Genomic DNA, 23,826 nt, shown 5'->3' with positions numbered 1-23,826 from the left:
GAATGGCATTTGGAGCTAACGCTCCAACCCCAACCCACATCAGTAAATCCATGGATGTTTGGCAGATGCCCAGCCCAGGAAAGGACCACCAACACTGGCATCCCTCCCCAGCCATTCCTGAGGGATCCCAGGAGCTGCGAGATCACCCCAGGGGATTTCTCCAGGAATCCAGCTTGGAGGGGACACCTCAGAAGGTTCCTCAGGCATCTGCCACCTCCTCTCCCTGCCACGGCCCGAGCGAGCTCCATGGAACCACCACTGGGGCTGGATGCAGCTGCTGAGCACATCTGGGCAGCAGGACAAACAGCTGCAAACAGCTGGATTGGGATACAAATGCCACCCTGGAGCACTCCACGGGGCTGGGGGTGCAGAATGCAAATAAAACCCCAAATCATTCTGTTTGCTGCAATTCCCAGACAAAACACGGCTGATCCCGACAAACCCAAGGCAGAGGCTGCTCCTTCCCAAGCCAACGCAACCAGAGGCACTCCAGCTCCATGTTGGCTTTTCCCAATTTAAATCCGGGTGGTTTTGCCCAGAGGAGCTGACAGAAATTCCAGCAAACCTCAAAGAGCAGGAGAAATCTCCTGCATCCCCAAATATGCAGCCGTGGAGGGGCTGCAGAGATGCCAACTGGCAGAAAACAGGGAGGGAACAGAATATTCCTAAGAAACCTCCTCATTTCCCACATTCAAAGGAGCCAGGAGGAGGGGGGAAGCTCAAACTTTTGCCCTAAATCAGGGTGAGAGGAAAAGAAAACTCTGGGATTCCAGAAGGAGAATTTTTACTGTGACCACACAGTAAAAGGAAAATAAAAATAGTAACACGGAAAGCAAACTTCTGTTCCTTCACCTTTTCCTTATTTTAACCATTTGCTTGGGAATATCCATCCAATATGCACCAAATTTGAAGTTTATATCGATTATATCAGTCCCCAAGGAATGTGGTCCTCAGTGAATGCTCCCACTTGGCTCAGGTGAAGCTTTCACAAGGATTTTGGGGACATACAGCTGCTGAGGCCAAAAACAAGGAAGAAAAAGAGAGGATGAGATGGCAAGGACAGCAGTGGTGCCATAAAAACTTGAAATTCCAGCAAACCCTCGAGGAGAAAAGGAAAATGCAATGGAGTGCTCTGCTGTTATCACAGGAAGGAGAGAATAGGCACTAAGATATACCAGAAATCCGTAACACTTCAGGAAAAAATGGTTATTTTTATCCTCCGTGGAAAAAAAAAAAACACCTGAGCCTCAGGATACTTGAGGATAAAAGCCACGGCCCTTCCAGGATTGATGGAAAACTCATTCATTAATTATTCTTTGCGTGGCTAAGGAGAATCAGCAGGAGCTGCAGCCCCAGAGGGAAACTGAGCTCCCAGAAGGTCCCAGATGCTGGGAAAGAGGGAAGAAATGCCACATCTCCAGCTGAAATCCTTGGGAGGACTCACCTGGGGGACACCAGGAAGGTTTTTCCAATCCCCCTGGGAATCAGCTGCAGCTTTTTGGGACAGATTCCCTGGGCACAAGAGGTGGAGGCAGCCAGAGCCAAACCCAAGGCTGGTCCTTGGCTTTTGATCCCAAAGCCTCGAGGTTTGGGGCTCGTCAGCATTCCCCATCCCCGCTCCTGTGCTGGGGTTCAGCACTGGGAAGAGGTCCCAGACCTATGGAAAGCTCCAGTTTTCCCCTCAGGAGAGCTGAATCCAGGGAATTCCTCCTGCAAAGCCCCGTTTCACACATACACACACATTGCTCCAAGCCCACAGCACGGCCAAGCAGCTCCAAACAACTTCCACTGGGGCAGCAGCTGCTCTGGGAATGAGCTGGAAGCAGCCTCAGGTCCAGGGAAAAGAGTTCCACCAAATCAAGGGAGCTCCAGAACTCTCCCAGGGATCCTGGTCCTCACCCCAAGCTCACAGCCTGGGGTTTGCTGAGGAAGCTGCTGTGGGAAAGGGGGATTCAGCCAAAAGCTCACAAATCCTCTCTGTAGAAACCCTTGCAGACAAATCTCCATGGATAAATTCCTCTTGGCTTCTCAGCCACGCTCATGGCTTCCCTTGACCTGCAGTCCCCCAATCCATTTATTCCCAGCTGCAAAGCCCTGATTCCCATCTCGCTCCAACCACCCAGGCACGGCCACCAGGCTCTGATATTCCCCAAAAATTAAACATTTGCTGTCAAGAACACTGAGATTGGAACTGACAAACATCAGACAGGAGCCTTGCCACAAGGATAGGTCCTTCCTGCAGCTGCAGGGGGAAAAAAAAAGTCCTGGAAAATCGTGGGGTTGGATACACTGATCCTGAATCTGGGATTCTGCCTCCTCCTCTCCTTCACCTCATTTGCTCTTTCCTCTGGTTCTTGTTCTGCCTGGGCACCACACTGGGAATGACAGATCCCAGCCCCGGCCTCCAGGCACTTCCTTGATAGCAATAAATGACTCTTTTAACAACACAGAACTCATCCAAGAGCCTCCAGGGGAAGCTTTCCCCCCATCCATCTCCTGAGCAGTTTTTCTCCTCCATCTCCCAAGCCCTTTCCCCCTCCAGGATCCAACTGGTGCAGCCCTGGAGTTCCCTGGAAGCCTCACACCAAAAGGCACAGCTCCTGATAAAAGAGTTCCTTCCTAAGCTTCCAATGTTCACATGAAAACCCCTTTTCAGCTAAAAAACCTTTGGGCTTGCTCTTGGCTCCTGAGGGACTGAGATAGGTGGAAAAGTTGGAGGAAGTTGGACAAGGCTGCACCAGGAGCAGATGAAAACCCCAACCAAGCTCCTCAGATCCCCCCTGCTCCCAAAGACTTGGGAATTAAATGGATTTTCCAATCCCCCTGCACGCCACACATTTGCATCTTGTTTTACTCCTTAACTCTGTGGGCTCCCTTGGGTTACAGTTCAGCTCCCCTCTGACAAAATCAAGTAAAACATTAGTTCTCTTCCCACTTTTTTAAAGCTTTTCCTGCCAGATTCCAACAGTTATTGGGATAGTTCTGAGCATGGCTGAATCCTGATTTTTGCGCCTGTGAGAATGGGGAAACGCACAGGGAATCATCCCCCTTTATCCTCCACCTGCTCACGTGCCACAGCACTTTTCCAGCAGGAATTCACAGGGCATGTGCACAACCCCAGTGTTCCTGAACTTCAGGGATTTCACAGTGCAGAGTCAGCTCCTGGGAATTGCTGGCTGCAGGGAATTCAGCTCTTTCCTCTTCCTTGGAATATCTGCCTGCTTCTCCTGGCTCTCCCTGCCCCACTCCTGTTCCCTCACTCCACGGACCCCAGCGCAGGACACCAGGACAGCCTGCAAAGGTCAGAGCCGTCATTTGATGTTCTCAGAACGTCTGGATTCCTTCAGGATTTCCCATGTTCCAGCAAAAAAAGAATGGATGGAATGAAGGAAGGGGGACAGCCGGCCCAAACTCCAGGTGCAACCTACCCCAAACTCTTCCCAGCCAGCTGAGCTCCCCTTTGGGCATCTGCTAAAATCCCCAAAAAGCTCAGGAGCCATCAGGTGGTCACGAGACGTGGAGCTGCTGTCAGGAAATTTCTCCACCGTGGTTTGAGGTTCTGCCTTCCAGCCTTATTTTCCTCAAGCTCCTTTTTCTTTCCTTGAAAATAATCCCTTCGCTCAGATTCTTGTGGCGCAAAGCTTCCAGTAAGTTCCAGCCTGGAATCCAGGCAGGGGGATGGATTATCTGCCTGCAGTAGGACACCTCACTCCAAGCAGTCTAATAACATAAAAATGATATATTTGAAGTGCTGCTCCCTCAATAATACCTTTAAATGGACTCCATTTATTTGAGCATTATAAATAAAATTGCTGGCACATGTGGAAGTTTCTCTTGGAAAAGGGGAACAATGAACTCTCCAGCTCCTTCAGCTTCTCCGAGCTCTGGTTGCCAACCTCGGAACTGCGATTCTCCAAGTGACTTTAATAAGCAAAATATTCCATTTTCCATGTATTGTTGCTCTTCAGAATGGATCCAGTTCTGGGAGCAGTGAGGAAAAGCTATGGATTTCTGCAGAGCAAAACCAAAACTCATCCAAAGCTCATCAGAGCCCATTCCAGGGGCTGTGACCATCGTTGGGACACTGGTTTCATCCTTGTCCAGGAAAAGAGGACCAGCTCCACACTCATCTCCAGCAGCTTCCAGGTGCCTCCTGCTGCTGGAGCTTTGGTCTCTCTTACACTGTGCAAGAAGCCAAAAGATTATTCCAAGCTCCAAGTCCCCAGAGTCTGGAAAACTGCAAATCCAGACCCAAACCTTGGTACTTTGAGCTCATCTTTTCACGGGAGAAGTTGAAAAGATCCTTATCAGTGGCATTTTCCAGAGCTCCATGAACGCTTTCTCTGCTTTTTTGTTTTTAATAATTCCAGCATCAACTGGAAGCTCTGGGGGATTTTTCCACATGTTCTGACACATTGCCTCCATCCCCTTGGATATTCCTGGAGCGATGGATCATATGGTGCTGACAGTTCTGAGCACCTCATTCTGCAGGAAAGAAGAGCTAAAAGCTCTTTTTATCCCCTGGATAAAAAAACAGACAGGGAATCTCATGAGCTGGAGCTGCTCCGAGGGGGAAATGAGGCAGCACCAGCAGCACTTGTGGGCATGGAGGGCTGGGAACACAAAAACCTGTTTAAACCACGATCCCATGACTCCTGGAAGCAGGTTGGCCCTGTGGATAAGCGGTTGTGCTGCTTCCAATGACTTCATCCTGAAGAAGGGTGGCCATTGGGCTTGGGGGACTGGATTCTCTCCAATATTCCCTGGCTCGATCCCCTCCCCGAGCCCCATTATCTCCAGTCGTGCTCGGAGCTCATCCCACCGCTGCGGAGATTCCCCAGGCACCGCCTTCCATCCGACGGGTTTTTCCTTTGCCAGAAAAACACTGCACAGCCTTGACCTCCCCGTTCTGGCATCGCCGCTTCCCATGGAACGCGCGGCCGCTTTCGCGTCCAACTGGGATCACTGCGGGTGTTTGTGTTGTAACTCCGGCCCAGCTGCGGGGCCGCGCAGCCAGGCATGGAGCAGCCCTGCAGCGATCCCTCCGGTGCTCCCCAGCGTGGGGATGGCCAGCAGAGCAGCTGAAGGGCGGGTGTGGAGCTCCACCAAGGGCTCCCCACCCCATCCACCGCTCCTCTCCCCAAGGATCCCGCGTGGTTGCAGAAGGGCGCGGCGGCGTTACGCCGTGGAGCTCCGTGGAACGCGGGAGAACCGCGCTCGCCCTCGCACGGCTCCGGGGCTGAGCCCAGGGAATGATGCCCCTGGATGGAGCTCCTCCAATATTGTTGTCGTTCCAACAGACCTGCCCACACCACACCTTCCAGGGCTTCCTCCAGCCTCCCAAAGGCTCCTACAGCAGCTGATCCCAAGGTTCTGGATGCTGGGACCACAGAGAGCACACCCAGCACTGAAGGAGTCGTGGAATGGCTTGGGAATGGACATTGAAGTTCATCCCATTCCACCCCTGCCATGGGCAGGGATACCTTCCACTGTCCCAGGTTGCTTCAAACCATGTCCAACCCGGCCTTGGACACTCTCAGGGATGGGGCAGCCATACTTTCTTTGGGAACCTCTACCAGAGCCACCCCACCCTCACAGGAAAGGATTTCACCCAAAAATCCCAAATGTTCCATTGCACTTCACACCCCAGCTGTGTGCTTGCACTCATTAAGAGTTGAGTACATCCTTTTAATTAAGACTGGAATTAATTTAGCACACCCCTGGAACATCCCAAATCCCTCCTGTAACACTTCATTCTGAAAATACATCTCAACTCAAGAAGTTTCTCCTTATTTTTGGGCCTTTTTTCCCCCCTCTCACAGCCACACAGGGAGAGCAGCAAGATTCCACTTCCCACTGAGGGCAAGTTGCAGCTGCTCCATCTGAGCCAGTCCTCCCTGCAAATACATCCTGATCCTATCAATCCTCACTAAACTTCTGGACTGGCTCTTGTTTATAAAGGCAAGACCTACAGCAGGACACTCAAAATATTTCGTATCGGGCTACGCTACAGTGCCTTCCTGACTGGCACGTTCGGAAGGCCTTGGAATGGATCCGGCTGGGATCAGAGCTTCCAAGCCCCCGCCTGGTGATGGGAATTTGTGTGTAAAGCCAGTAGTGATAAGAGCAGGAAGTCAGCATGGTGAAAAGATGAGATCCTCATGAAAGCCACTGGCATTGTCCAGACACAAGCAAACCTCCTGGTGGGAGCCATATCCTGTTTCAGACCCAGCTGGATTTAACACTTCCCTGGAATCTCCTCGAGAGTTTTCCAGCAGAACAGCCATTAATGCCAAAGCTTAACCCAAAATGGCCTGGAAAAAAAACCCCAAAGATCACCAAATTCTGCTCTTCATTCTTCCCCAAGGGCAGAACTGGATATACTTGGATTGAGCAAACATCTTTCCAGATAAAAATGCAAGGAAACGGATTCATCCTCATTTTCACAGGGATCCTGAGGAATTTTAAGAGCAAAAATTGTGCCAACCCTGTCAAACAGACAGCTCCAAAGTGACAGAACAAATCTCAGATTATCCAGGTTCACTTCTGAGTTTTCTGGAGGATTTTCCAGCCGTTCTCATTTCCTGGGTGCAAAGAAAAAAGGAGGAACAGCTCCCACCCAACACATGGGGGACATTCCAGCAAGAACCCTCACCTCAGTCCTCTGCTGCTCCTGTAATTCCAACAGCTCTTCCCTCCAACCTCGCTCAGAACTACAATTCCAGGTCAGGCTCAGAGGACAAAACATTGCTCAACATCCTAAAACACAACGTTAATCCTTGAGGCAAAACCCAGCCTTAGTTTAACTCAGCTCTGCATAAACCAAAACTTCAGCAGAAAAACCCTCAACTATGGAATGAACAGAGATGTGGGACCAACTTTCACACATTCCAATTTTTTCTTACTGGGAATCTTGGGTGTTGTGCACGGCTCGAAGTTAAATGTGAGGGAACTGGAGAGAGTTCACTCAGCACATCTCCTCTGGAATGGGACCTGTGGGTGTCAGGAACTGGTCAGAGTGGGGAGCAAAAAGGTTTCTAGGAGATTCCTTCTTTTCTCTTTGGAGCAGGAAAGTGCCTGAGGTCAGGGCTGGAGATTCCTGGTGGAATCAGGGAAGGGAGAAAATAAACTGGGCTAAACCTGGGGACAAAACTGAGGGGGAAAATCCACAAACTAGACTAAACCCGATTACAAAAGTGAGGGAAAAATACAAACTGGGCTAAGCCTGGTGACAAAAGTGAGGGGGAAAATCACAAACTGGGCTAAACCTGGGGACAAAACTGAGGGGGAAAATTCACAAACTGGGCTAAACCTGATTGCAAAAGTGAGGGAAAAATACAAACTGGGCTAAACCTGATTGCAAAAGTGAGGGAAAAATACAAACTGGGCTAAACCTGATTGCAAAAGTGAGGGGAAAAAATCACAAACTGGGCTAAACCTGGGGACAAAACTGAGGGGGAAAATTCACAAACTGGGCTAAACCTGATTGCAAAAGTGAGGGAAAAATACAAACTGGGCTAAGCCTGGTGACAAAAGTGAGGGGGAAAATCACAAACTGGGCTAAATCTGGGGACAAAACTGAGGGGAAAAATTCACAAACTGGGCTAAACCTGATTGCAAAAGTGAGGGAAAAATACAAACTGGGCTAAGCCTGGTGACAAAAGTGAGGGGGAAAATTCACAAACTGGGCTAAACCCAATTACAAAAGTGAGGGAAAAATACAAACTGGGCTCAGCCTGGTGACAAAACTGAGGGGGAAAATTTTCACAAACTGGGCTAAGCCTGGTGACAAAAGTGAGGGGAAAAATTCACAAACTGGGCTAAACCAAATTACAAAAGTGAGGGAAAAATACAAACTGGGCTAAACCTGGGGACAAAACTGAGGGGGAAAAATCACAAACTGGGCTAAACCTGATTACAAAAATGAGGTAAAGATAAAACAAGGAACCATAATTTGACAGTGACGTTAGAGGGAAACTTAAAAAATAATCCCAGTGGTGATGTCTGAGAGCCAAATTGGATGAATTCATGAACAATGCACCAGGTTGGAAGCTCTGCCTTCCCCAGGGACCAGCCCCAGCCTTTGAGGGGAGATGAAACCCCCCAGAATTCACCTCAGGGTGAGGAGCAGCAGCCCAGGGATGCGTCCCTGGCTCGGCAGAGCAGCACGATAAGGAAAGCTGTGCTCACGTGTGGAGCTCTGAGCGACCTCAGACTTGGCTAAACCTCATCCCCTAAACACACTCCAGACCTGGATGGCTCAAAGGGACCCAGCCTCGCCTGAAAGCTCCAGACCTCCAGGAAATCAATGGAAAATTTTATAACTCACATGCAAGCAGGGTCAAGGGCAGAGCGTGCACGGAGCCTGTCGAGATGTACGTTCAGGCAAACAAATGTGTGCGTTCAGCCTGGAAGGAAGGGGCTGGCTCATCCCTGAGGGAATCATCTCCTCCACCCCATCCCACGGCAGGGAGGGAGTTGGGGGGATTGTTATCATCCACGTGTGGGCCAGGAAAACCCAAGTCATCCCTTTCCAACACCTTTCCAGCCGTGCTGGAGGCGAAGCCATGCGTGAATCCATCCATCCATCCCTCCTCGCAGGGCCGGGGAGAGGAGAGGCTGAGGGACTCAGGAATGTGCAGCCTGCTCTGCCATCTGCTCCTGGCACGGCCCCGCTGGGTCCCGGCCAGCACGCCGGGCTTGTGGAAAAGGCACAGCCCCGTGCCAATCCCCCCTGGTTGGAGGTTCTCGGGACTATATTTAGGATTTTTGGGAAGGAGCGGGGTGTTATTGGTTGTTACCAGGACAAAAACATGTGATTCAATCGGCAACAGCTCGGTTCCACCGGGCCACGGCATCATGTGAGTCCTGGTAACAGCCGCGTCTGCCAACTTCTCAAGACTTCTGGAGTATTATTTTTCCTATTTGTTGCTCACTCCTCAACATGTTGAACAAAGACAGGGACTTGCTGCACGCTGCAATCTGGACCCACCGTGTCCCATCCAGATCAGAGCAAAACAGCTCGGGATTGGGAAATACACAGCGTGATTTAACCCATAAATCCAGGATTTCACTGGCACAGCTGCTCTTCTGGAACATCACGCCAGACATCAATGAGGAAAGGCTTTGCTGGCACGGCGAGAGCCCATCATGTGGCTCAGCTAATTAAAAACTGACCTCGGCCATCATCATTAAATGTTGTAATCACAAGCCTGCAAGTGATTAGATGGAGAAACAACACCCCCCTTTCCTCGTTCCCAGGGATCAGCAGCTGACTAAGCCCAACTTAAGGCCCTCAATCCTTTTTATAAACAGCAGAGCTCAGCTGTTGTCAGGGATGAGGACACCCAGGAATTTTGACCAGCCAGCATTTCCCTCTTGCTCCACAACCAGATTTTTGCCAGACATGGAGCAGTCAGTGCTGACTCCAACTCCTCTTCTTCCCTATCCCACCAAGAACAGGATGGCAGCCAGGGAATTCAGCCTAACACATCTCAAGCACTGCTAAAAAGGTGATTTAGGTGGACACGATACCATCAGCTACCAGAGGATGAATTCCAGCCTTGGCACTCAATCCTTGACAGGTAGACAAAGACAGAGAAATTGATTTTCAATTCTCTGGGAAGCTTGCACTCTCTCTTAGGTTAATCTTGGGACGTTGTACGCTCAGCAGAATTGGAAAAGTTAATTAGGGGCAGATGAAAGATGATGGAAGCAGAGAATGGAGAAGAGGGGGTGGATAAGAGGCAGGATGTTCCTTGGAGGATGGAGAGGGGAGGTTGCATTGAGAGCCCACAGGGTTCTTCTTCCCCAAAACCCTGCATCACAGAAAGAATTACAAAGGTAATTTTCCTGAAATTACCTGGAAATACCAGAGGTGCCACCAGATCTCCTGGACAGCATCCTCAGCTGTGCACCACCAGCACATGGAGAGGAACTCCCTCAAATTATGACAGCAAAAAAAAAAAAAAAAAAAACAACCAAATAATTTCTACTCAGTTATAAATCCCCGTGTCCATCTTGTGTGATTGGAATCCTCAGTGCTGGAAAAGATCTCTCAGAACATGAAATCCAACCGTTAACCCAGCAGCACTATGTTCACAGCTAAAACATTCCCATTCCAATTACCTTGGGATTTCTACTCCTGGATGTTGTTTAGGATTTTTGTTGGTTTTTTGTTTTGTTTTGGTTTTTTTGGCTGTTGTTTGGCATTTTATTTTTGGAGATTTTGGGTTTTGTAACCTCATTTAGCTCTTATCTCAGTGTCAAGCTGTGGAACTCATGGTCCCAGCCTGACTCTGCAACACCCCCAACATCTGACAACCCAGAGTGGTGATTTTCCTGTTCAAGCACCTCTTTTGTTGTGTGTTCTCAGAAAGAACCCTCAAACCATTGCACCTTCCTTTACACTCCTTCCAACCACTCTAAAAACCCACTGTGGGCAAAACACCTCCAAAATACCCAACTGCTCCCCCCCCTTTCATTGCTCCTGCCTCTGAATTTCTGATTTTTCTGCCTCCTTGGTGGGAGGAATTTACTCAAATGAGAGGCAGCACTTGAAGCACAGGCATTGAGCCTATTTATATAATACAAGATATTTTCCATGTGTTTTGTCGGGCTCTTCACACTTCTGTTTGCTTTTTTTCCACCACTGCTGTGTGTGGTGCCAAAGGCTACATTGAGCAACCACTGAGGGCTTTAAGCACTTCTTCTCTATTAATATAATAAACTCAGAGCAGGAAAAAAAATTGGAGAAGCAGCTCCTTGGCATTTGGCAGGGAAGAATTCAGCTCCCAGCAGCTTCTCCCAGTGCCACGTCCCAGTTGACAAGAAGCCAACACCAAAACCAGGTGGCCAAAGGGCTACTGGATCTGCTGGTCTGTGGATGAAGCAGGACCATGAGGGAAGCACCATAAAACATCCTGGAGTGCACTTATCCAGGATTTTCTGGGTGTAGGAAGGGTTTGAACACCATGGGAAGGGTGTGCACTGGGCTGGGCCCCGCACAGGTCCCAAAAGGGGACCCCAGGCCCCAAAAAGGGACCCCAGGCCCCAAAAAGGGACACTTCTCCAACCCTTCCAGCACCCAGAGGCCAAATGGATGCTCGGAACAAAGCCAGCTCCAAAGATAAGGTTTCCTGGAGAACATTTCTCCTGAGGTGCCCAGGCCGGGATGCTGCTCCACAGGGTCAGGCCCGTGCCTCAGCTTAGGAATGTTCTGAATTCTGCTGCTGAACCCTCTCCTCTCGGACCCACCTGGGGTCACAAGCAGGAAATCAGGGACGTGGGATGAGCCAGGATCAGCCTCCCAGCCATGCTGGGCTTTTATCATCATCCCCCGCTCAAAACTCCCTCACGTGTGGGATCACACGAGAACCACGTGGACATGTCCAGCAGGATTCCCTCAGGAGCTCCAACATGCAAAACTGATTTTCTTGAAGCGCTTTGGAAGCTCTGGAAGTGTTACTGGTTCCCACTTTATTTCCAGGTCACAGGATATTCTGAGTGCGAAGGGGTCAAGTCCAACTCTTAAGTGAGGCTCACCCAGGCGCTGAACCACGACCTTGGCGTTATCAGAACCATACCCTGACCAACAGAGCTGATCTCACCGAAGAATTCCAAGCTTTTCCCTCGGTTATTCCAAGATTCCCTAATGTTCAGTGCTGAACATCACTTGCAGACCCAAAGAGCATCACAGGCAAGCTTGAACTTTGCATTACATGTGACCCAGCCCATCAAAAGAGACACAAAAATCAAGATTCATCTGTCCTTTTCACACTCCCTCAGCCTCTAGCACCACCAAATATCCTGGTTTGACAACAATCCACAAAACTTTTCCCTCCAAAGCCAGAATTATTACAAACCCCATAGAAACAACCCAGTCCATGCTCTCGGGGAAACTTCCAGAAGATCCTGGAGTGCTTTGGGTTGGAAAGGACCTTAAACCTCCCCTCATTCCAAGCCCTGCTGAGCTTCCACAGACCAGGCTGGTCAAAACCATGGAAATAAATATAACTGAGACCTGCTGATCCACACAGGAATCATTTATTTGGGGAAAAACCAACCAACAAATGTCCACCCCTCCAACAACCAGTTTGTGAACAAGAATTTACAAATTCATCACAAATCCCTGTTAAACTTTGGACAAATTTAGGCCCTGGAGGCTCCTATTAATCAGCACTAAACCCTCCACCTATTAAAGGGGGAAAATCCTCCATTCCAGGCTGTTTCCAGTTGTTCCTGGCACAAGGCAGCATTTCTTATTTTTAAGACCCCACCCCATGTTTGTGATTTTTTTATAAGTAAATTATGTACCTACACAAGGTTAAAGGAAACACCCTGGGATCCGTAGGGACCAAAAAGCAGGGAAGATACCTCCAGACTGGCATTTTCTCTGGATAAGTTGATCTCATGTTCTTCCAGCTCTGATATACAAAACAAGTGTGCTGAGAGACTTTTATCTCTGGAAAAAAATAACTTTGATTTCTGATAACATCAAAATAACTCCCAGAATGGGAAAAAAAATAGAGAAAAAAAAAAAGAAATACTATAAAAACCTGGAAAATAATTAATAGATTTTTCTATGCTTTCATAATAACATTCACTTGGGTAACCATAAAAAGCGATTATTATGGTAATAAAAGGATGAATAATTTATTATGAATCCCAGACAAACTGTTCCCTTCCAGAATTCTAAGATGACTCCATGCATATGAAAATCATCTCTTAAACGTCTTTGCTCGCTGTAGCCATGGGGCCAGAAAGGTCTTCTGTGGGTTTATAGGATTGATTTTCATTTCCAAAAGCTTTCTGAGGAGTTAAAATGGGAATATAAACCTGATCATGTTGGAAGTTCAGTGTGCAAGTTGCAGCCCATTTACTCAGCTCAGGGATCAGTTTTGTCTGTTGCATTTCCAAGCACAAATTTGGGAAAGGGGATCCATGTGCAATTCCCTCAAACTGGCATTTCCTCAACACGCAGAATATCCAAAATAACTTTTGCTTGCAGCAGCATCCAGGACTGAAAGGGGTTTTTGTATAGACTGACCCTCCCAGGGACTGCAAACTGTCAGAAACAGGGAGGACAACCAAATAAATCCAAATAATAAATCCAAAATCCAAGAGGGGAACTTTTCACCACCCAGAGCTGAATACATGGTGAACGAACCTCGGTGTTAATGAAAAAATTCCCAACAAAGCACAAACCCACAGAACACTGGGATTTCCACCAGAGTAGGGTTAGGTGGGATGCTGGGAAGGAAAACTTCCCTGGGAAGGTGGGGAGAAGCTGGGATGGAATTCCCAGAGCAGCTGGGGCTGTCCTGGATCCCTGGAAGTGTCCCAGGCCAGGTTGGACAGGGCTTGGAGCAGCCTGGGACAGCAGAAGGTGGAACTGGACGAGCTTTAAGGTCCCTTCCAACACAAACCTTTCCATGATTCCATGGATAACCCAGCAATTCCCAGCTTAGGAAACCAAATCCATCCCCTCTCCACACCTGCCCCGGGCAGGAGGCTCCACAGAAGCCCCAAATTCCAACACCAAGGAGCAGAGAGCAGAACTGGAGCTCCTTCCAAAACAAACAGCCATAATTCAGGATTTGAGACTTCCCAAAGCACCGATTGAAAAGAGCAGGAGCTCTTTCCTAATAAAGCCCAACTGCCTGGTCTGGGTTTCCCAGCTGCTCCAAGTGCACACAATCTGGAATTCAACGGAGCTAATCTAAACCATGAACGTGAACCATCCCTTGGATTAGATCTGCAACCCTCTGCTTCCAGTCCCAGCTCGTTTTCCCAGAGTTCAACAAGCAACAAATAAACCTCCAGAAAGAAAGAGGAATTGTGTCAGCATCTCATGTAGTCTGCTATTAAATAAGTCCTCACACAAACCATAATAAAATTCAATTTACTGGACTTTGTAAAACGTGATTCCCCACCTTGATAATTAAAAAGATACTGTAATAAAAGTCTTTAGTCCTCATGTGCAGCACATTTGTTCCCATCTGATTTTTATCCGAGCAGGGGGATTATAAGAACATGGAATTGCTGGTGCAGCCTTTGCGTGCAGGCACAATGTCAGGGAGATAATTCTGGTGTCACAAGAAATTGAGGTGAGAAATTCAGAGCTCTGAGGCCTCAGCAGCTGCTGGGCCAGCCCAGCCCAGCATGGACCACCACAGCCCAGTCCTGCACCCCGTGGCATCAGCTGGGCTTCCCCGAACAGAATATCCCAAATTTGGCATCTCCCTTGGTCGGGACAGTGGGATTAGTGCTGCCTTTCCACCCTGGAGTCAGCACCAAGCTCAGAGCAAAGACTTTTGTAATCAGCTAACAAGAGAAGCAGGAGTGCAGCACCAGCCCTTCCCACCCAGGTTTGCCAATGCCCAGGATCTTCCTGCCTGCCTTCCAAGAGAAAAACGGGAAGCTACTTGACTCAAACTGAAAAATGTTCAATGTCATTTTCCCTGACCTGAGCAGGAACAGAAGGAAAATTCCCTCCCAGGTTAAATCCAACCCTCTGCCTGAGCAGCCTCTTGTTTTCTCAGCATCATCCTGGTGCACGGCACCAGCATTCCCAGGGATTTTTCCTGGTCCATTTGCCCCTCCTGACCCAGATTCCCCAAGCCAGCTGGTGTTCCAACCCCACCCACAGCCACTCTCTGGGAAAACCCTGCAAATTTCCCAGAGCTGGTTTGGATTCAGCTCCTCTGCAAGGCCAGAGCTTCCACAGGTTGCTTTGGGTTGGAGGGACCCAGCCCTTGGGATGGGAATTCCCATTGTCCCACTAATCCTGGCCAAGAACCAAAAAAGGTTTGGTTGCTTCCCCCACCCCGCTGGGGCTGTGAGCAGAGGAGCCTCCATGAGGTTCACTCTGGAATCTCCATCCTCACAGCCAGGAACTGCTCAGGAATAGTGCTGGAAGCAAAACAGGACCAACCATAGAGAAATGCCACCGAGGACAACCCGGATCCCACAGAAATTTGGGATAATTGGGGTTGGGAGGGACATTAAAGGCCATCTAGGCCAAGCCTTGACAGCAAGATCCTACAGATGTCGGGCAGGACCCGGCTCCAAGCTCATGCACATAGACAGCATCTCTGGTTTATGCAACTCCAGTCCCCTCCTGACATCCCTTGGCTGGATCCAAACGCGGGATCTCAGCCCTTGGAGCCAGCGCAAAGGGAGCCCGAGTGCAAGATGGAAATCCTCCATCCAAACACATCCCCCTTCCTAAAAACCAGGCAAACACACCCAGCAGGAGCAGGGCCCGCACTGGCTGCTTCTTGAACAGACTGCATCCACCCTGCTGGAAAACACTCCCACATCACAGGGAAAATCAGGCAAAAATCGCTCTCCTGAAGCAGAGGAGGCATGGGCAAAGCAGCCTGATAAAGCTCATCAAAAGTCTAAGTTTTACCAGAGTAATTCTTTTTAAATCTGCTCAGAAAACACACCCCCAAATCAAGTTAATTCCCAGCACAGGTTCCGCCACAATCCCAAAGAATATTAATTTGTAGGTCTGTTTATTATAGGACCAGCCTAAAAGCACTGCAGCATTTTTATTTCACATATGGGCCTGGAACGAAGCTGATTTCTCCATATTTACCCAGATATAAAATAACATCTGTCCACAGAGCAGATGAAACTCCAGACTGGATAACTTCACCCAGATAAATCCCAAATTTAGATCGTGCAAGGGGTAGCCAAGAGCAAAACATGAGAATAAATGGGGAGAGCACCACGAGGACCAGCACTGCCTCAGGCTGCAGGGTTGGAAGGGGTGATCCTGGAGCTCAGTGATCCCAGGAGAGCAGGAATGTGATTTTTATTATCCCCAGCCAGTGAAATGATGGAGCAACTGGGCTGGACTGGGAGGAACAGCACAGCAGAGAAGCTCCAGGTTTGGAATCTACAAAATCCCTGGCTAAACAAGGATTTGAACCTCACCAAGCACTTCAGTCCCACTGCAGAGACAAACAACGATGGGAAAAACCAAACCAAAACCACCCAGAAATGCAAATATGAATGTTGGGCTTTCTCTTTTGGGTTCATTGTGAAATTGGGATCTACACCTGAAACCTGAGCTCAGCTGCTGCCAGACAGAGCAACCTCTGCCAGCTTCATCATCAAAATAAAATAAAGCTGTTAAACTCTTTCCCTAGTAGAATTAAAAACAAAACAAAACAAAAAACAACAGTGTATTGAACTATAAAGTATAAAAAAAACCCTCATTCATTTACATAATTTCAAATCTCAGTCACAAAAGCCTTTTAGGGCTGTCGTGCCACAGAGAGGAGAAAATTCAAATAACGACCTGAGCGCACAGGCCAGGCTGAATTCCTCAGGCACACTCCAAAGCTGAGTCTGGGAGGATTGCAGCTCCCAGCACACGAGAGGGCACTGTTCTGTAGGCTCAGCACAAACCAGCCTTGCTGGAGTTTATTCTAGGTTGTGGGTGGCTTTGTGTGGTGGAAAAACTTATTTTTTAATTTGTGGTTTTTAAAAAAAAAAAAAAAGCTTAGCAGTTTTTTGTTGTTTGGTTTTAAGGTAGTTTATTGTAAGTTATCTTTTTGGGTTGCTGTGGTTTGTTTAGTAGCTTAGGTAAAGGCACACACATTTTTGACTTTTTTTTGACTATTTTTTTTTTTCCTTTCTCTGCTTAGGGTTGTTGTTATTTTTCGTATGGTACATTATGTGTTAAATGTTTATAGGTTTTTTCTAATGCTTATTATTTATATTAAGTGGTAATTTTTTTATTTTAAACTAATTTGTAAGTGCTAACATTACTAAGAACATGGAGGTAAGGAAGAAGAAAAAGGGAAGACAGGATAAGCTTAATTTTTTTTTATTTTAAAACTTTTGACTTTTCTGTATAAAACTAAAACCCCCCTGTGCAGGACTTAAAACCTCTCTGTACAGCACTCAAAAACTCTTTACTTTGTGACTTTTTATTATAATATTTAAACTTTTGTGATTTTTTATTTTTCTTGTAAGGTTGGTAAATTATTTCATGGTTTAAATTTAAAAACACAGCTGTTTCCAGCTGCCTGCCATGGTCTCAAATGCTTCTGACCTGGACCCAGAACATCTAAAAATGTCTGAGGGACATTTTGAGTTCCAACACATCCTCTGCTCCTGAAAGGAATCCCTGGGAAAGTTATTCAAATTTAGCCCAATATTTCAGGTTTAAACAAATTGATTAATAAACTCAGCATTACAAGGGAGGACTCCATTCAGGGCAAGGTTTTTTTTTGCTGGTGGCACCTGCATTGGATAAATCAAGCGTGATGGAGATTTTACATGGCATAAAAACCTCCAGGAGACAGAATTCATTCAGATTCAGCCCAGTATTTAAAGTTTAAACAAACAAGCCCAAAAAAAAAGAAAAATTGGATTAAATCCACTGGAAAGTAACCAGTTGGATATTCAAGTGACACTCCAGGGCCTCCAATCTGTGATTCCAAGAGGTGCCAACACTTCAGGATGCAGCAGGAGCAGATGGGACAGGAGAAGGGTTTTGGCCAAAAAAGCAAATTAACAAACAGGTGTAGGAGAGCTCCCAAGTCCCACAGAGCTGAAGCTGTCCCAGACTAAACCCTGCTGAAATCTGCTCCTTTTACTAATTCCACTTTGTGCCACCACAGGCTGCCACACTCCTCACCTGCATTTGTGCCACCTCCTCTGCCCCCTGAGCCCAAAATCCTGGTGTTCCTCACACCCTCCCTGCTCCTGCAGCTCAGGGAGCAGCACGTAAATAATGAAATTATTTCATTGATTTCAGCCCCTCCTGTCAGGCCCCGCTCTCAGCTCCTGTGCTTCTCCTGCAGCATGTGCTGACAGATGCCACATTCCTGCTGCTGCGGGGTTCCTGGGGAAGCACAGGCAGACATGAACAGGAGGAAGGCAGAAAATTGCTTTATTTGGGATAAAAAGAAACGTCTGCACGGCTCCTCCGAGGACAGCAGTGTTCCCACTGAGGCACAGGGAGCTGAGCCTCCAGATTCGATTTTCTGCACCCCAGAGCAGCTGATTTCCCTCCCATTGCCATGAAAGCTTCTCAAATCTTGGTGCTACCTGGCCAAAAAATTGATCAGTCCAGTCATCCTGGCTGCTTTTGGGGGGCTTTTTCCTCTTTCTGGGCTGGATGTTATTTGGAATTGGGCATCACCACTGTGGCAGGCTGGCACTGCCACCCCAGTGGCCACAGCCAGCTCAGGGCAAACCCAGGAACCACTCAGCCCCAGTTTGGTTTTTCAGAACATCCTCAAGATCCACTCAGCTAATTCTTGGTTTTTTTCAGGACACCCCCAGGAATGACTTTGCCATTTTTTTGTTTTTCAGGACGACTCCGGGAACGCTTCTGCCAGGTTTGGTTTTCCACAACATCCCCAGGAACTGCTTTGCCCCCAAAGAAGCTTCACAGCCAAATAAATGTTGTGCTTAAACCCCTCCTGGAGGTTCGAAGCTGATGGGTGTGGAGTTGTCCCAACTTCCACACCCTGGAGATGCTGCCAGGCCAGCAGAGCTGTGTCCCCAGGGCCACAGTGCACCCCTGGAACACCAATCCTTCGTCTTTGGGCAGCCTGAGAACTTCCTGAGCTCCTCACAGGACTCAGGAGCTCATCCCCATCCCACTGAGGGATATTCATCCTCCCAGTCCCACCCTCAGCTGTGCTTCACGGGGATCTTGGAACATCTGCTCAGCTCTGAGGGCTCTGAACCTGATTTCTCTCTGCTCTGCTGCTAAGGCAGGCCAGAGCAGATGAGTCCCAACAACCCCAATCCACGATGGGCATTGTTTACACTCCAGGGGACAACCAGGGGTGTTCCTTTCCAGCTGAAACAACAACAAAACCAGGTGGAACACCCCCAGACTCCTCGTCCCAAGTCACTAGCTCGGCACCCACAGGAGAGGCAACGACTCCTCATCATCCCTCAGTCCCATCCCTATGGGATCACACGGAGAACATTATTTACCTCAGCTCCAGTCTGGAAGCAATTCAGCACAACACAGCCCATTAAACTCGCTCAGGTTTATGATTAAAGCAGCAAAATGCAATTGGACTGAGAGGCAGGACAGGCACGGCGCAGCCTGGAGGAAAAATGGGATTTCAGGGAGCACAGAATCACTGGGATCAATCCCCCAGCACAGGATTAGAACAGAACTGATCACCAGTCACACAGCTGACCTGGAAATAATTTTTTTTACCCCTGGTTTTGCTACACAAAATCAAATATTTGTTTTCCCTGAATTATTTATTTCGGGAAGCGAATAAATGGGGTTTAAGGTGAGGGGATCTATCACTACCCTCTGTCTCAGATGTCTGTCCTGATGGAACTCTGAGCATGAAAAATGGAATGGTACCTATGGAGATGTCTGGAGATAAATCAGATTGAAAGGAAAGGAAGGAAAAGGAGACACAGTTTCCTTTTCCTTAAAAGTCATTGCTTATTTCAGAGTTCCCAGAGCAAAGCACCAAACCACCCTCAACTCCAAAAATTCATAATAAATAGACACCTAAAAAAATCCAAAAATCAACTGCTTTCCTTGACCAGTCTGTCCTCTAAATATTATTTTGAGATGTCTAATGAGAGAAAAATTGTTAGAGCAACGAGCATCATCAGCTCCAAGAACTTCACTCCCTTGAGGACCACACCAGGGACACGGGAGCCAGCACCTCGTGGTGGGACACTGCAGCCAACCAGGACCTCCTCGTGGCTCCAGGCCTCAATCTCCTGCAAATCTCCAGGAACAACAATCCCTTCCTCTGCAATACAAGAGGATTTTCAAGTGCATTTCTTCACAAAGCTGTGATTCCTGAAGGGACCATGAACTCATCTGTGCTGACCTCCTGCACCACCCCAACAATCCCATTCCCCCACTCGCCCAGCTCCATAAAACCCCAAAAGTACATAAAATCCTAAAATGAGGGTGCTGGCTGAGCACCCTCCTGTGCGGGGCTGGTTTGAGGAGCAGCAGGGGACAGCAAATCCTCCGTGGCACTTCCATCACAAACGCTGGGCCGTGGCCAAGGCAAAAAGTGCTGAGGTTTAGCTTCCAGCTCGGATTCTCACTCTATCTTATCCTTTTGTTTCCAAAGTTTTCTCTTTCAAAACGATCCCAGGGCATAAATAACAAGTCACTCCATTTATTTCAGTTTTTTCTTCAGAAATGCAGTAGATTAAGAGCTTTTCCATCTCTTGCTCTCTTATTTTTTTTAGCTCCCTTTTTTTTTTATACTAACTTCTAATTTTTGACATCCTTTGGAAAAGAAAAATAGGACCAATCTCCCTTGGTCTGATGAGGGACACGAGGCTTCTCTTCACACCCATCCCAGCACCCCAACTGACTTTTTGGGAGCTCATCCTGCCCTTCCCAAAGGATTTATTTATTCCCTTGGCAGTGCCACCGGGAGCACCCTGCCTCAACCCCAGCTCCAGCTGCATCCCAGCCCGTTTCATTCCCGAGGGCTGAGCTTTCCAAAGCTCCCAGAGCACAGCTCCTCCATCACCACCACCCTGCACTTCCCGGCCAAGGCTGAGCGGGAATTTTATCAGGACCTGGGGTCACCGATGAGGGGATGGAACAAGAGCGGGCCAAGCTCACCGAGCCCGAGCACCAACTTCCCTGATGAGGAATATTTTTATTTCAGATGTCTCGGCCAGTTTTGGATCCCTTTGGCGTGGCTTCAGCCCGTAAAACACTAATTGTTCTCCTCAGATGCACGGCCAGCCCTCCGGAAAAACATCCGGCTTTATTCCAGCTACCTTTGTCAGGCAAATCCTTCAAGGATGAGGCAACTTTTGCTTGACCTCCATTTAAGAAGTGTCCATCAGAGCCCACATTTGTCTCCAGAACCACAACTGGAACAGTTTATTGGGGCTTTCTCCTCCCCTGCAGGAAAACAGAGCCATCAAGGGATGCTTTACTCAGCTGTGAAGTCCAATCCGAGCACTGAAGCCACAGCTGCTCTTCGCAGTGTTTTCCAAGCAGAGAAGCAGGAAAACACAAAATTATCCATTAGTGCAGGGCACTGGGAGCAGAGAATTTGGGACCAACCATTGCTCTCCAGGAGCACAGGCACTAAGTGGGAACTGCTAAACAAAGTCCTCACGTTTCCCTAACAAAGAACTCTTGGCTCCTTCGCCCAGCAAATCCGGCTCTTAGGCCGAGTCATAACAATCCATAAAAGTGACTCGGAGCCTTCCAGCAACTCCTGCAGGCTGAGCAGGCAAATCCCAGTCACCACAGACAGAAATGAGTTACCACGACTCGGGGCCACCAGTGCCACCCCATTACTCAGCCCAGGCCAGCTGCTCTCATTCCCACCCAGCCTCAACCACCAAAGGCTCCGACAAATCCTGGCTCTTCCCAACTTTCTTGCCCACCCAACAGCTATAAACATCCAGCGAGCCTCTCTGGTGAGTAATGGGAACAGAATCTGCTCCGTGGCCGCGCGAGCGCTCGCCGGGGGCTCTCTGGTGGATTTGGCCTCGCGCAAACGTGCAACGTGATGCGATTTCCCACAAATGTTCCTGCCAGCGGGATTCTGCGCTCATCCCCGGCGGCTGGGGAATAAACAAAGGAGCAAAAAAAAACACACCAGCAAAGCACAGCACTGGGTTTGGGATTGGAAAATATCCGCGCAGCGCGAGCACGTGATGGGAGCGGGGCCGATGCACGGGATCGGCTTCCCGGTGTTGGGAAAAGAGGGAGAGTTGGCCTTCATTCCCTGTCTACTTCTGCAGGGGAAACGGAGGTAACAATTCATAAACCAATAAAACCCCATCTGAAAACCATCCCAGAAATTGGTCAAGAAGTTTCCCGGTCGGCCTCGGGCGCTGCGGTGCCGGCACACGCCAGAGCTGCGAGGTGATGAAACGGGCGGGGGGCTCGGGCTGACAGGAGCAGGAAAGGATTTCAGATGCTCCAGCCACGGGGGTGGCTCGGGTCACACGTGGGGCTGCTCCTCCCGACAGCCTCCAGCTGGGATGGGGAACAGCTGGGAAGAGGATTGAGTTACGCGGGGAGAGCACAACCCGAGCGGCGGAGACGCCCGGGTGCTCATCCAGCCTCACCATGTGCTCCAGGACAGAGATCCCAGGTTTTCCAAGGCCTCCATGAGCCTCGAGTCCCTCTGCACAACAAAATCCCTGTTTCACCGTGAGTTTTGGGAACAAATGGAATAAAATTCCCAGGTTTTCCAAGGCCTCCATGAGCCTCGAGTCCCTCTGCACAACAAAATAAATCCCTGTTTCCAAGTGCTCTCACCATGAGCTTTGGGAACAGCTGGAATAAAATTCCCAGGTTTTCCAAGGCCTCCATGAGCCTCGAGTCCCTCTGCACAACAAAATAAATCCCTGTTTCCAAGTGCTCTCACCATGAGCTTTGGGAACAGCTGGAATAAAATTCCCAGGTTTTCCAAGGCCTCCATGAATCCCTCCATTCACTCTGTACAATATCCCCATTTTCGAGGACCCTCACTATGAGCTTTGGGAACAAGTGGAATAGAATTCCCAGGTTTTCCAAGGCCTCCATGAGCCTCGAGTCCCTCTGCACAACAAAATCCCTGTTTCACCGTGAGTTTTGGGAACAAATGGAATAAAATTCCCAGGTTTTCCAAGGCCTCCATGAGCCTCGAGTCCCTCTGCACAACAAAATAAATCCCTGTTTCCAAGTGCTCTCACCATGAGCTTTGGGAACAGCTGGAATAAAATTCCCAGGTTTTCCAAGGCCTCCATGAACCCCTCAATTCACTCTCTACAATATCCCTGTTTCCAAGGTTCCTCACCATGAGCTTTGGGAACAATTGGAACAAAGATTCCCGGATTTTCCAAGGCCTCCATGAACCCCTCCATTCACTCTGTAAAATATCCCCATTTTCAAAGACCCTCACTATGAGCTTTGGGAACAAATGGAATAAAATTCCCAGGTTTTCCAAGGCCTCCATGAACCCTCCAATTCACTCTGTAAAATATCCCTGTTCCCAAGAACTCTCACCATGGGCTTTGGGAACAGCTGGAATAAAATTCCTGGATTTTCCAAGGCCTCCATGAACCTTGATTCACCCTGCACAACAAAATCCCTGTTTCCAAGGTCTCTTACCATGAGCTTTGGGAACAACTGGAATAAAGATTACGGATTTTCCAAGACCTCCATGAAACCCTCAATTCACTCTCTACAATATCCCTGTTTCCAAGGACCCTCACCATGAGTTTTGGGAACAACTGGAATAAAATTCCCAGGTTTTCCAAGGCCTCCACAAACCTTGATTCACCTGCACAACAATATCTCTGTTTCCAAGGGCCCTCACCACATTATCCAGGAGCAACAGGGAATCTTGGGTTTTCCAAGGCCTTCCAGAATCTCAATCCACTCTGCACAATATCCCTGTTTCCAAGGCTCCATCACCTCTTCCTGCAATTCAAATCTGAGATGCCAGGGCGCAAAATATGGAGCCCAGACCGCCAGAAGTAAAATTCAAATGCGAGCACGGCACAAAAATTCCAGCATTAAAACATTTGGAAATGGCATTCAATGGGAAAACAGCACAGAAATGCAATGAAATAAATGCAGTACCTGGTGCAGGTGTTCCGGAGGTGAATTCCCACAGTGTGGAGTCAATAATCCTGCCTGGAAAAAGAGAGAAGGAAAATTAATATTCTGTTGAAATTTAAAATCAAGATATTTTCTAATTGAATAAAATAAAGATAATTTATTAAAGCTGTCAACACTTAGATTTATTGATTAAGTAGTAGAGACTTTGGGGTTGTGTTTTTCTTTACACCAGGAATTTCTGATAGTAATAATTTTGAATTATTGTTAAT

General features: G+C 48.3%; 1 long non-coding RNA gene across 2 annotated transcripts in view; it reads right to left on the bottom strand.

Moving 5' to 3' along the window:
* The window catches only part of LOC146766449 (uncharacterized), a 151,562-nt gene that overhangs the window by 96,829 nt on the left and 30,907 nt on the right, over positions 1-23,826 (bottom strand). The window contains exon 2 of one of the 2 annotated variants that reach the window (XR_014958009.1): positions 23,579-23,632. This is a non-coding gene — a long non-coding RNA (uncharacterized LOC146766449). Of the gene's footprint in view, positions 1-16,720; positions 23,633-23,826 lie in introns of those variants that run through there. The other variant, XR_014958010.1, reaches the window with a different exon arrangement.

This window comes from Lonchura striata, chromosome 11 (genome assembly GCF_050655825.1).
Source record: "Lonchura striata isolate lonStrDom1 chromosome 11, ASM5065582v1, whole genome shotgun sequence".
NCBI lineage: Eukaryota > Metazoa > Chordata > Aves > Passeriformes > Estrildidae > Lonchura > Lonchura striata.
The sequence above is the reverse complement of the archived record's forward strand: the minus strand, read 5'-3'. Positions and strand labels throughout refer to the sequence as shown.